The sequence below is a fragment of the Pelodiscus sinensis genome, chromosome 2 (genome assembly GCF_049634645.1).
Source record: "Pelodiscus sinensis isolate JC-2024 chromosome 2, ASM4963464v1, whole genome shotgun sequence".
NCBI classification, from domain to species: domain Eukaryota; kingdom Metazoa; phylum Chordata; order Testudines; family Trionychidae; genus Pelodiscus; species Pelodiscus sinensis.
In genome coordinates this window covers 63,646,678-63,661,421 of record NC_134712.1, presented here as the reverse complement: position 1 = coordinate 63,661,421, position 14,744 = coordinate 63,646,678, and the positions used below count along the sequence as shown (strand labels likewise).

Below are 14,744 nucleotides of genomic sequence, written 5' to 3'. Positions count from 1 at the left end.
ATTTAAATACCATTTGCTCCTAAAGCCTCACCTTCTCAGCTAGGTGTCGGGAATTCATCCAGATCTTGCTTATATAATCCCCATACCTTCTGGATATGCTGTACTGTCCTGACTAGTGGCACTGGAGGTATCCTGAAATAGCTACCCTGTGTCTTCACAAGCCGCCCATTATTTCAAAATATTTTTGAAATAACGGGCACGCTATTTCAGCATCCAAGAATCCCTTGTTCCACGAGGATTGAGGGATGTCTCGAAATAGTGTGTTGTTTCAAAATGTGGCGCTGTGTAGATGCACCAAATTTTGAAATAGCCTAAATCGAAATTTGATTGAAATAAGATACACAGTTTGCACAGCGCAAATTGCTTATCTTATTTCAAGTTTAGGGTGCTGTGTAGATGCACCCAGAGAGAATGAGTCTGCTCTACAACCTTTGGTACTAGACTTCCATTGCTATAAAGGCCTGAAAGGGTACATCTATACATCAAAGCTTAACACGAAATAAGCTACAGAAATTGAGCTACATCAATTGCATAACTTATTTCAAAATAGCTTGTTTCAAATTTTGGCGCTGTCTACACAGCACTTATTTTGAAATAGAGCACTCTTCCTCTGACTTTCCTTACTCCTCATAAAATGAGGATTACAGGAATCTGAGTAAGAAGTCCTCCATCTTGACAATATTTTGACATTATGTTGAAATAACTGCCATCTATGTAGTCATGGGCTATGTTATTTTGAAATAATGTTGCTGTGTGTATTCATAGCCAAAGGGGAGCTACAGGTTGTCTTTTGTGACAGGTCCTAGAGCAGTATGTGTGTGTGGGTGGGGGGAAGAATATACAAAGGGGAAATTTCTGAGCCTCAGCAGCCTGGTTTGCTCAGAGGGATGGTGGTTTTGTATTACCTTGATTGATTTTTATGTTTCCTCATTAAACTTTCCCCTGAAGAAGGCCTCAGCAAACTTTGATGTTTAATGCTACCTGAGCTGGTGAGACAGGCCAGCAGCTTACAGTGCCAGTGCACACTCTCACCTGCTCTATATTGGACCTAATTTTTTTAAAATTTTCTACTGTTGTTACCACCAGTTCAGTTCTTTCAGATGGAACAGCAGCGTGAGTGGTAGTGCAAGGAAATGTTGGCTACCAGTGTTCTAACCACAAGGTCATATGGACCTGCTTTGAGCTAGTTAGCACACAGCTCAGGGTCCTCAGACATTCTCATCCATGCAGGCACAGAAGGCAGCTAAATGCTACCATCTGCTCTCTGGCACTGAGTTTACTGGGGGGAGCCAGAAACCAGACACCTGTGTGGAATAAGTTCTTGTAATAAATCACTGTCAATCAATATTGTAAGAAGGGTGTGAGTAAATTCCAATGAGCAGAAGGCGGAGATTCCTCCTTTTCTTACAAGAGTAAAGGTGGGATAATACATGCAGGGCTGTGGCTGCTGGACTTGAGAAATTGCTCTGTAGCAGTTTCCAAAAGAACTGATATGACTATTCCACTGTCTCTGACATCACTATCAATTTGAACTACATACCATGCAAACACCAATCATTCAACTCCGAGGCTACATCTAGACTGCAAGCCTCTTTCGGAAGAGGCTTTTTCAAAATATACATTCGAAAAAGCCTCTTTCGAAAACGAGCGTCTAGACTGCTACTTTTTTCGAAAAAACCCTGCAGTCTAGACACAGCCTGACTGAGCCCTGGGTTAGGGCTAATCTGGGGCGTTAACAAAGCAGGAATCCAAATGCATGAATGAAAAATAGACGATTTAGGAAAAGTTATGACCATAACAATTCCTTCCCCTTTATGTCCTGTCCACTCTTATTCATATACACATGCTTCATAGCCACTGGCTACGTCTACACTGGCATGGTTTTCTGAAAATGCTTTTAACGGAAAAGTTTTCCGTTAAAAGCATTTTCGGAAAAGCGCATCTAGATTGGCAGGATGCTTTTCCGCAAAAGCATTTTTTGCGGAAAAGCGTCTGTGGCCAATCTAGATGCGCTTTTCCGCAAAAAAGCCTCGATCGCCATTTTTGCAATCGGGGATTTTTGCGGAAAATAAATCTCTGCTGTCTACACTGGCCCGTTTGCGCAAAAGTTTTTCAGAAAAAGACTTTTGCCCGAACAGGAGCAGCATAGTATTTCCGCAAAAGCACTGACAATCTTACATGAGATCGTCAGTGCTTTTGCGGAAATTCAAGTGGCCAGTGTAGACAGCTGGCAAGTTTTTCCGCAAAAGCAGATGATTTTGCGGAAAAGCTTGCTAGTCTAGACACAGCCTCTATGTAATACATTTTTTCAGAAGAAGTAGTTTCTTATACAACTTTTCTAGTGACGAGTCTGAAATCCAAGCTTGATTACTATGCAGAAGTCTGTCCCACTTCAGGGCACCACATAACCATGTGTTTAACTTTAAGCACGTTGACTTCAGTGCAACTTAAGCATATGCTTCGTGCTAAGTGTTCGATTGGGTGCAAGATCCTTTTCTGAATCTTTGCCACAGATAATATTGTAAATTTGAAATCAATCACACGTCTACTTAGATTTTGTAAAAGGTGGTGAAACAACTTATTTGATTGCAGCTTTGTGAGATTTTATAACTTAAGGTGTCCTACAAAATGTCTAGGTCTTTAATCAAATCAGATATACTTTTTAATGTGATCCTGTTTCACCTTTACATTTGTAAATAGATTTTAATTGCCGCTCCTTCTTATAGCAACCAGCAATAAGTCTGAGTGGGAATGTAACCATAAACTGAAATTAAAATATAGAACTGTATATTTAATACAGCAGGTGATCCTGTGGCCCAGGATAGTAAGTGACTCAGGAGAGGAAGTCTCTAACAGAGCAGTGAGTTTATTTAGAGCCAGTTTCCCTTTCTGTGGGGTTTGGTTTGGAAGAGACTTGATAATACCATAATTTAAGCTTTATTCCATAAACACAGCCTTGGTTTTCACTCTGCTTCACTCTTTCCTAACTTCACATTTTCCGGGCATTTCCTGCCAAGCTACATTTACTCTTTTTTCACTGCAAATTACTGCCAGCTATCTCCTGGTTTCCCTTACACTAAGTCCCTTTTAGGCACCATAACAGTTCCTTTGAGCTACTCCTGCCTTTGAACTGTGAAAGAGCAGCTCCCAAATTCTGGGAATTGGTAGTCTGGTGGCACGTTGCTCATGTCATGAGTCAGGCTGATGGATCACTAAATATTATGTGATATGGTCTGAAATTAAATGCATATTGACATTGGAAAAGCCCTTTTTCCTTTTATCCCACGGCTTGTGTTCAGCTTCATCCTAACATTTAAACTAAGCAAAAAGAAGACCAAAGTGGAAGGAGATTTATTTTCTCATTAGCAATGTGTACCCCATCATGGAAAAAGGATAATACAGGCAGTCCCCGGGTTACATACAAGATAGGGACTGTAGGTTTGTTCTTAAGTTGAATCTGTATGTAAGTCGGAACTGGCGTCCAGATTTAGCCACTGCTGAAACTGACCAGCGGCTGACTACAGGAAGCCCGAGGCAGAGTTGCTCTGCCCCGGGCTTCCTGGAATCAGCCTCTGATCAGTTTCAACAGGTTGAATCTGGACGCCAGTTCCGACTTACATACAGATTCAACTTAAGAACCCCAGGCGTCCCCAAGTCAGCTGCTGCTGAAACTGATCAGCGGCTGATTCCAGGAAGCCGGGGGCAGAGCAACTCTGCCTCTGGCTTCCTGTAGTCAGCGCTGGTCAGTTTCAGCAGCGGCTGACTTGGGGACGCCTGGGGCAGAGCAGCTTGGGTGCTGCTGGGTTGCTCCAGTAGCGCTGCTCCTCGGCGCTACTGGACCAATCCACCAGCACCCCAGCTGCTCTGCCCCAGGCGTCCTGATTCAGCCACTGCTGAAACTGACCAGCAGCGGCTGAATCAGGATGCCTAGGGCAGAGCAGCTGGGGTGCTGCCAGGTTGGTCCAGTAGCGTCCAGAGCGGCGCTGTGGGACCAACAGGCAGCGCCCCAGCTGCTCTACCACAGGTGTCCGGAGAAAAGCCTGGACTGCTGCGGGGGGGGCGTACTAGCTGTGCCCCCCCCAGCAGACCAGGGAGACACGGGCGGGGGACCGAGACGCACCGCGGTCCCGCCGCCTGGGTCCTCTGCGGCTTTGCTCCACATCTCCCTAGTCTGCTGGTCTGCTGGATACCAGCAGACCAAGGAGATGGGGAGCAAAGCCGCGGAGCACGCGGGCAGCGGACAGCCCAGACGCGCCGCGGCTGTCCCGCTGCCGGCGTCCTCAGAGGCTTTGCTTCCCGTCTCCCTGGTCTGCTGATCTCCAGCAGACCAGGGAGACGGGCAGCTAACCCCGTTCGTAACTGCGGATCCGACATAAGTCAGATCCGTGTAACTCGGGGACTGCCTGTATAGGGCCACGAGCTATTGAAGATGTAGACTGCATATTCACGGTTAATAATTTGTTGTAAAGTTTGCCAAGGTGGACTATAGATCATATAATTATAGAAATGAAGTTGGCAAGATTAATTGGGCCAATGTTTCAAAAGGTGGAAGATGTAACAGGGCTAGTTGAATAGACTGCAAAATTAGTGGCCACAGGGGTTCTCTGGATTATGGAGCCTCCCAGTGTTGCCAGCTGGAGAGAATCCTTTCGTGGTTCATGAACCATGGTTCCATCTGAAATGAGGGCTTGCGTATCTAGCCTTGCAAGGTGGGCTCTGGAGGGTTGCACTATAATTGCCCCATATAGATCCTGAGAGCTTGAATTAAGATTCCTAACTGCTATTAATGCAGTCCTGTTTCAGGCTACACCTACTCTAGAGCAGCGATTGATGCTCTGAGATAAATCCACCAGTGGCTGATTTAGTCAGTCTAACGAGGACCTGCCCAATCAACTGCCAATTACTCTGCAGTCGACACCTATGTGCTACCCCCAACAAAAAGTATAAGGTAGAGTTGCATACCACAGATGACTTAGGCTCAGATAGAAGTAGCTACCTATGTCACATTTACACTTTTCACAGGACTATATATATGCCAACTAGGTACCTGTTACTTTGGCTAGCAGGGTCTGTCTGGGGCAGTTGCAGAGCAAACTAAGGTGCTGCACTGTAATTCTGACCCCCATGGCCAGCACTGCAGTGCCCGGTAGACAAGTCCTGAGAATTGACAAGATCTCAATGTAGTGATCATGAGGCTGCTGAGTTGCCTCTCTAACCTATTAGGATACCTTAGGCTTGGGCTCCTGACACCAAGGAATAGCTCAGAATTGCTGTGGAACTTAACCCAGGGAATGAACAAATTGATATTAAAAGCTGCAAATTCAATTCTGCTGCTGCAGTGGACTGTACCTGCATTATCCGATTGCCTTGCTGTCTGTTACATGTTCCGTTTTAAGGCCCTGTGAGTCTTGCTGCTTATGACAGGTCAGGAAACAGAGAAGTTCCATACAAAAAAAAAGAGAATCCTATTGGTCTCTGAAGCCTCAAGTGTATAACTCATGCATTTGTACAGCAGCTCCACGTGTCGGATATCCAGCAGTAAAATTAACTTTATGAAACTACTTCTGGCACAGTGCTAGCTAAAACTGCCAAACAGGAGGTTGGTTGTGAAGCAAAACCAGGTTCCAAATTTGAAAATTCTCCAGAAACGTTATTGGGTTGTCAGAAGTTCAATATAAAATCCAATCTTTGCATGGCTTACTAGCTCTGTGTGTGTATATATGTGAACAAATACAATAATTTGTGGCATTGTGGAACTCCATGTTTGCAAATGCTTCTAAATGATGATAAAATAGCAGCTTTGCTGTCTGTGTAAATATAGCATTTATGAAAGTCATCCCCTTAATAGCATTGGCTAGCACTAAGTGGGTAAAGCAAAGATTTGTCCCCCAGAGCTTCACCATAGCATCTCAGCCCTGCTGTGCAGCAGAATTGCCATTCTTGTCTTGGGCATAGCGTGACCAGATATTCCATTTTAATGGGGTCATTTCCGGTATTTGAGGCTTTGCCTTACAAACATGCATATTACCTCCTACCATCTGTCCTGATTTTTCACACTTGCTGTCTTGACCACCCTAGTTGGGCATCTCTGAGCTAAAGCTGTTGATTCAAGTTTTTGCAAGCAGTTTTGGGGAGAAGACTGTCAAACTGATGTGCACTCCTCATGGCATAAGATAAAAAATATGGGCCAAATCCTAGACGGTCTTATTCAAACAAAACTCCCATAGAAGTCTCTTCATTTTCCCATTTCAGTGTCTGATCCAAAGCCATGAAATGACTAGAGTCTTTCCATTGATTTAATTGAACTTTGGATTAAGCCATAAGTGAGTCGAAGGCCGTAAGTGATTTCACATACCCATGATTTCACTTTCTGAAATTTCTATAAAATAGCTGTGTTTGTGCTGAAAGCCTGAAAGTAGTAGTCATTCTGTATAAAGACTGTGTTAAAAAGTAGGAAGGCCTTCATGATTTGTCCCATAGAAATAGAGATGTAGCCATGTTTAGTCTGGCCTAGCTGAAACAAAAGACAGGACTATGCAGCACTTTAAAAACTAACAAGATGGTTTATTAGGTGATGAGCTTTCGTGGGCCAGACCCACTTCCTCAGATCAAATTTGTCCTGTTATTACTAACTTTGTAACTTCCAAACTTATTCCTGCTTCTTTGTGTTGAAAATGAATGGGAGAAATGTTTGAGAGCCCAGCAGATAGACATAGGCCCACTCAACAATCGAGTCACTAATATGCTCTACAGGATTATGTGGTGCTATCCATTCAACAATTAAAAACCAAATTGTTTACTATCTACAAAAAGACTTTATCCTGTTAACCAATTTGTTTGGAAGAGCTTTCTCTTTCAGCAGCAAAGTACTAATATATTCAGTGCTCTCTAGAATGCTAACAGTAGTGAGACATTTATGCTGCTGTAATTAAGGCTTAGTTGAAGTTTCTAAATGCATCCCTTGAAAGGTCTTACGACTCGGACTTGGTGCATTTTTTTTAGGTCTAAAGATAGGCATGCAAGGTCTCAACTTGGAACACTTTTATTTTTGCCTTCCTAAGTGTAAGGAAAATTTGGTTCAGTCACTTTAAAATTGGACTTGTGAAAAAAATAAAATAAATAGTTATTGAGTTAGACTGAGTTGTTTTCATGTATTTGAACCCAGCTTCCATTTAAAGAAAGACATGTTGGCAAGCTGCAGGTCCATAATAAGTTGAAATTTAAAATGGGCCTTTGAAGATCAGTTAAATACATGTTTACACAAGAATCCAAAGTGGCTCAGGAGAAGGAACTATTCTAGCTTGTTAGCTAGTGCTGGGGTTTACAGCTGCCTGCAATATATGTTTACCCTAGGAAATAATGTACAGTGTGTACTTGGTTTTACTTATCTAAAGGAAAATATAGTCACAATATATTTAACTAAACTGAAAAATCAAGTTCCTTAATCCTTTCTGTTGTTGGGAGGTGTTGCCATGCTACAGTATGAGTTAATGCAAGGTCAGGGAATCAGAGTTTAGAGATGGGTGGTAAGAATTTGATTCATAATCATTAGAAAAAGAAAAAAACAAAAGGGGACATGACTGATGTCTTAAAATATTGAAAGCCAAAGAAAATGTAGATGCCAAAAGCCTTTCCAGAAGTAACAGGTTCAAAACCAAGCTATAAAATGAAGAAAAGATCAAAAAGGGAAGAGAGTTTTTATCTCCAGACCTTTGTTCAAAATCCATTGAAGTCAATGGGAGTTTTTTCCACAGTCTCCACTGGCTTTTGCATCTGTCTCTCTGTGGACAACAGATAATTAGGTCCTGATTCAGCAAAGCTCTTAAGCAAATGACTAACTCCCATTGTGGTAAGTGTGATATGAGCATCTATTTAAAGTTAAGCACCAGTTTAAGAACTCTATGAAGTGGGCCTTTAACTTTTAAACACTAAATGCAGGCAGAGTATATTCATATCATATTTACCTCAGGGAAACATTCTTTACAGTTTTATATTCTAATCTACTCTAGAAAATTATTTATCATTGCCAAGGGAACATCATATGAAGCAGCACGTGAAGCAGAAGCCATTGTTAACTGCAAGCATAGATGAGGCTAAATTGTGTTCAGCACCATTGCAAAACACTGGGATTAAGAGTTATAGTCAGATGTCTTTTAAAACAAATGGAATTTAATTTCCAAATTAGGGAAGGTGTGGCTGGGTGAAAATTATGAAACATTAAATGGCTATATTAAACAAGTATCAAAGGCCTATATTCAGTGAAGCCGATAGCCTTCACAGGCTCCTGGCCAATGTAGAAGGGGCCCAACTCCACATTCCCAGAAGGGGTGGGACCTTGTACAGAAAGGTTGGGGCCAAGAGCAGTCAGCCCTCAGCACTGCTTGTAGCACTGGTCCAGTGCTCCAGCAGCAATTTAAAGGGCTTGGGCTCTATCCGCCATTGCTGCTACTGTGGGAGTAGTGGTGGCCAGAGTCCTGGGTCCCTTTGAATCGCTGAGCCCTGGAGCAATTGCCCCCTTTTCCCCTCCTCCTGTAGGCGGGTCTGCCTATAAGAATCTCCTAAAGATGCATATAGACACCTAAATCAGTCACCTGCTTTTTCAAAGGTGTTAAGAGCACAGACGTGCCTACTGAAGTAAAATAGAATGGCTAGATACTCAGCATTTTTTAAATCAGGTCACCAAATTTAGGTGCCCATATATTGCTTTGGGATCTTATCTTCACATTTATCATTTTTTTAACATCTTGTCTAGAGGTTGTAATCATTGCAACAAGTTAGACAAATCACTTTAATGGTCCGGTAACTCCACTGAAGTCATTTATATTTTAGATTAACATATTTCTGATTTTCAGCGCTCTAGGTGGAACCTCAGTCAGGCCATTAGGGTCAAACGTTACCTTTTGATGTTAGCACTGATTTCCTCCTGACTGCAAGGAGAGCTGTTATGCACCAACAGAACTGAGGATGGAAGCTGAACATGAGAGGCAGGGAGAACTTTTGAAAAATGAAAATGTTAGATGGATAGCATGGACTGGACAAGATGACTTCTTGTAGTACCTTCCAGTCTTATGATTCTATGACAGGCAGTTGGCAGGTCTTTGGAACATTTAGTCTGTTGAAAGCTCTACTCCAACAACCCCAAACTGGTACTGTAAGATGTGCAAGCCCTTACTTCCAGTTTTCTGGTTTCAGTTAGTTTGACACAGCACTAACGTTACTTGAACCAAGCTCTTTACTAAACTATACATCTGTGCATAGAGATATAATCCTAAAACACATTGTTTTTGCTTCTTATCTATTACAGCACATTTGCCCAATTTTACTACTTCCAGCTCCAGTGGCTCACAAAGAAAACAGGAAAGAATTCCTTGCTTCAATAATTCATGGAAAATTGAGCTGAAACTATGATATTGGTGAGACATGAGAGGATACAACTCAGATTGCTATTATTATTCATGCTGGGATCATAGAACTGAAGCATATGCTTAAAATATTTCCAAGCCACTCATGAATATAATTTCAGTAGAAATGTGGTAATCTGTTGAAACGACTCCATATTGAACATGATGGTATAATTGAAGTTGTTTAATTGCCTGTTACATCATTTAGCTGATTCCTGAAACAATGTTATTAGTATTTAATGTAACACTTCTATAATAAAAAAGGTGAATTCATTGGGTGAAAGGACAATCTTCCATTTCATGAAACACAACTGGCAGATGGAAACAAGAAATGAAGTCCTTTTTGAGTTAGCTTTTACTAGAGAGGTGGGCAAATACTGGCCGGCGGGCTGGAGCCGGTCTGCCAGGTTTAGCCCCTAGCAGGCCCCTATTGCTATGTTTGCCTGTGCATCTGCAGGTACCAGTGATTGCACTTCCCATTGGCTGCAGAATGCCAATCCTGGCCAATGGGAGCTGTGGGCAGCAGTGTCCTAGCCTGCATCACTTCCCACCACTCCCATTAGTTGGGAACAGTGATTTGCGGCCAATGGGATCTGCGATCGCCAGTACCTGCAGCTGTGTAGATAAATATAGTGGCAGCAGCCTGCCAGGTACTAACCCTGGTAAACCACTGTCTTTTTATTGTCCACTGCTGTTTTACTTTAGAATGGCCATATTGGATCAGACCAATGGTCCATCTAGCCCGGTATCCTGTCTTCTGACAATGGCCGATGAATGCCAGGTGCCTCAGAAGGAATTAACAGAACGGTAATCATCAAGTGCTCCTTCCCCTGTCACTCATTCCCAGCTTCTGGCAAACAGAGGCTAGGAACACCACATTGTACCTGTGTAACCCACCTGCACATAAATTCACTCACTCTGTGCCATCAAAAATGAGTTTCTTTGGAACATTTAGTCTATTGAAAGCTGTACTCATCCAATTCAAAGGTGATATATATGCTCTGCAATTCTAATATATTGATCTCCAATGAGAGAGGTGGCTGTACAAAAAAAGGCATCTCCTCATGTTAGAATAACTACAATGTTTAATAAAGTAGGAGACGAGAAAGTGGGAGTTCCCCAGATCTCTGACTGGTTCCTTTTACACATTCCTAGAAAGAGCTTTGGCAATATTCTGTAAATATAGATAGTGTCTGTACTATGATACACACGGGATACATTTTCATACACATTTTGACCATCTCTCCTGGCCTCTGTCCAGCAGTCCATCTCCTTAGAATTTTTTTTAGCATTCCAGCTTCAAACACCATCCTCCTAGAAACATATTTCCCCTTTTAAGGTAGAATTTCACCTCTCCTCAGATCAGACTTGCCTGAGACCCATGATAGACAAGGGTCAGTTCTGACTCATTCACTGTTTATCACTACAGAGAAAAAAATCTCTGCTTTAAAGTCTATTTCAAATCATAAAGGGAGGGAAACAGGAGGTCTATGCCACTGGAAATTCTCCATTTGTCAGTGGTACCCGGTGCTCCCCTGTAGTCTTGAAATGTCCCCAACATTGGACTGTAAAGCTCTGACCCTTACCCCCTTTTTCTAAAGAAAAGAGATTTTGTGGTTCCTGCTGAGCTCCACACCGGTTAGACTAATAGTTAAGGTCCTGAACTGCAAATACTGAAACATAAGGGCTATGTGTAGACTGGCATGATTTTCCCAAATGCTTTCAATGTAAAAGTTTTTCCATTAAAAGCATTTGTGGAAAAGAGCATCTAGATTGGCACGGATGCTTTTGCGCAAAAGCACTTTTTGCGGAAAAGCGTCCGTGCCAATCTAGACACGGTTTTGCCCAAGAAAGCCCCGATTGCCATTTTCACCATCGGGGCTTTTTTGCGCAAAACAGTTTTTAGCTGTCTACACTAGCCCTCTTGCGCAAAAGCATTTGCACAAGAGGGCTTTTTCCCGAGCGGGAGCAGCATAGTATTTGCGCAAGAACACTGACAATCTTACATTAGGTCATCAGTGTTCTTGCGCAAATTCAAGCGGCCAGTGTAGACAGCTGGCAAGTTTTTCCGCAAAAGCAACTGCTTTTGCAGAAAAACTTGCCAGTCTAGACGCAGCCAAGCACCTTTAAGTTAATGTGACTGAGTAGTTCTACTGAAGTTAATGGAACTACTCATGTACGTGGACAGATATTCATACAGAAGACATGCCCCTTTCTTCGGTCTCAGAGCCTGGGCAGCTACACTGCACTTTTATGGCCCTGCAGTTCCAGACCTGTGACCCCAGTTAGCTAACTCAGGCCAGTTGCATCCATTCCATGGGTCTTTTATTGCAGTGTTGACATATCCTGTTAATTGTTTGTACATCCATTCCTCTGGCATCCAGTTTTGTAGGAAAAGGGCCGCAAGAAATAATCTTGTAAGTTTTCTCAAATATTCTTAAAATAGCAATTTTATAATAGATGTGGCGCACCGACTGAGAGAGAGTAGTTTGGAAGGATCTGTGTAGCCTCACCTGTGGCTTCACTTGTGAGTAATGTAGACACCTATGAAGCTTATAAAACCTTTACATCACTGTGTATTCTCTCTATGTATGTGGCAATATTTTTCTGAAAAAAAAGTGGATTCTCAAATGATACGTTACATAAAAGGTAATGATCAGTGCTACATTCTCATCACTAGTATTTTAACAGCTGGTACTATTTGAATGTTACAGTTTTCTATGGTTTCATCAAAACTCTGGAGCATATCCAAAATATTTAGGTAAATTCAGTACAAGATTCACTGTCTCATACATTTATTTATTCATACAAAACAATGCTAATAGTTATCCTTACTGAACAGTATAAAATGGGTATATTCAGCTAGACTGCCCAAAATTACTCACCAAAACAGCAAATAGTTTAGATTCCAGTGCTACCGCTTTAGTACTTACTTACAGTACCAAGTGGCAGATGTTGTGATGTGCTTGTTTCCAGCAGATTATGAGGCAAGTTAGAGCACTCAGGGAACAGATGTCAGTTGGGTGAAGTTACATTATAGTCATAATTATTATTGCAAAGTTCTTTTCACTCTCATTATTTTTATGTGTTGACTTCTGAGATAATCTGTCCCCTTTTCTGTGACATGCACAACAGCAGGCTGGAAAGAGTCAAGCCAAGTTGAATTCCAAAAAAAATTCACAGCAAAGATTTGCAATGCCTGGTGGGATGTGAAATCCTCTTTGAAAACACCATACCTCATAGGTCTATGGGACTTTGATATGTAACTCCGGATAATCTAATCAGGATCCTCTGACTGGAATTTCCTGTGATATGTTAAGACACATGGTACTTCTGCTGAAAAACTCAAAAAAAAGTCAATTATGAAATAATCTAGGGGATTTGGGGCCATCATACTGGCAGGATCCATGTACCTAACCATGTCGTTCTGCATATCCTCAAGCATGGATATGAATGAGGAGACTATGCATGAAAGAGAGCAATTTCTTTTTACTACCCACTGTTAAACTCATTTTTATAGTTGTATTGGCATCGCACTATTGAACAAAAGCCTGGCGTTTTTTATCTAGTTATTGTCATCCCTCCTAAAGCCTTTTCTCTTGTGTCTGATGATAACTTTGCATAATAGGGCACCTTGTTGTTAACAGTTTGAGTGATGGAGTTTTACTTTGCAGTCCTGTAGCCTCTGTATATAGCTCATGAGACATGACTGCAGATACGTAGAAGATGCTAGAAATCATCACCTGAGGAAATGAGTGATCCAGAATAAAATCTCCTGTGATGAACTTTACTGGTGTCTGAGTAATGTAAGTTAGCACAGGAAAATGGAGCCCTGCTGGAAAAGACTGTATAAAATGCACACTGTGAGCTAATTATACACAAAATGGCATTTATGAACACAATAGGAAATGGGACAATTGGTCCACAAGAAATGAAAAAGTGAATGCACAAATCAAATCTAATAGGAAATGTCATATCCAAGCAACTGTGTTGGACCAACTTTCTCCATTGTTTTAGGTTAGAAGTGCCTCAGATGGGAATCTTAACCCAGAATTCAAACTACCCACCTAACCACTGGTTCTTTATTCAACCTGGAGCCTCAAAGGTTCTTAAACTGTTCTTTTACTCTTGTGCAGTAGAATACTGAGGCAAGGCAGGGTGTGATACACATGAGAGGCTCCAGCCATTAAAATAGAACATTTTCTTTTTCCAATCAGATATTTACATCATTTTATTTCAGGTTTAAACACAGCAGCCATATTAGCCTGTTCAAAAGAAAAACCCCTCTGCAAATGTGAGACATGAGTTAGCCTATGATTATACTGGTCCTTGTCAGATTACCTGAATCTTCTTGCTATCTCTTCCCCGCTGCACTAAAAGGGTCTTCAGCACACCATTCCTCCTTTTGGGGAGGTCCATGGGACAGCAATTCATGCTGTCATGAAGAGATGATTCCTACATTTGAGGCTGTTCTGACTTCTACATGGCTGTTCTACTTCTACATCAGTCCTTTATTGATGGGGCACTTGATTCCATCCACCCAAGGATAGTCCAGGGCAGCCATTGAAAGAAATAGCCATGGTAACAATTCTGCTAGGGAGTGGTGCCCTAGAGCTAGCACAAAGACACTGAATTCTACACATAGTGGTGGGCTCTATCCTACAAGGTACTGAGCACTCCTGTGAGCAGATGTGGAATCAGTGGGAGTGGAGGAAACTTAGTACTTTGAAAGATCAACGGGCCACATTTTCAAATGTTCTGCAACCACAACTGGGGACAGATTTTCAAAAGAAGGGATGTGCCACAGATGGCCCCAAAGTGCCTAATCATCATGCAATATGCAGGGTGCTGTTTGGAAAATCTGGCACTGTGGCTACTGAGCACTCTTGAAAACGTGGCTCTGTGTGGCTTACACAGAAGTGCCAAGTCTTTGGGATCTCTGTGCATTCATGGGGAGTCTCTGGTTTTTTGGAGAGAGAGACTTCATTCAATACCAGCAAATTTAGCCTCACCAAAGAATTTGGATAAACTGCACAAGGACAATAGAAACTTGCAGGAGCTTTCAGCAAAATCCACATCAATGTATCCCTTCAAATTTCTATTACAGGTTGAACCTCTCTAGTCTAGCATCGGTGCTGAATCAAAGAATTTACCGAACCACAGGAGGTCCCTATTGTCTAGCAGCATTACCAACACTTCCACTGCTTACTGGGCTCTTAGACTTAAGAGGGTAGCCGAGTTTGTACAGGATAAACTTAAAAAACAACAAATAGTCTGGTAGCACTTTAAAGACTAACAAAACATGTAGATGGTATCATGAGCTTTCATGGGCACAGCCCAGAT

The 14,744-nt window shown here is 42.0% G+C and overlaps 1 long non-coding RNA gene across 1 annotated transcript in view; it reads left to right on the top strand.

Moving 5' to 3' along the window:
• LOC142826722 (uncharacterized) overlaps positions 1-9,674 on the top strand; it is a 43,174-nt gene extending 33,500 nt beyond the window's left edge. The window contains exon 5 of the long non-coding RNA XR_012900930.1: positions 9,305-9,674. This is a non-coding gene — a long non-coding RNA (uncharacterized LOC142826722). The remainder of the gene's footprint in view (positions 1-9,304) is intronic.
• Positions 9,675-14,744: the final 5,070 nt, after the last annotated feature.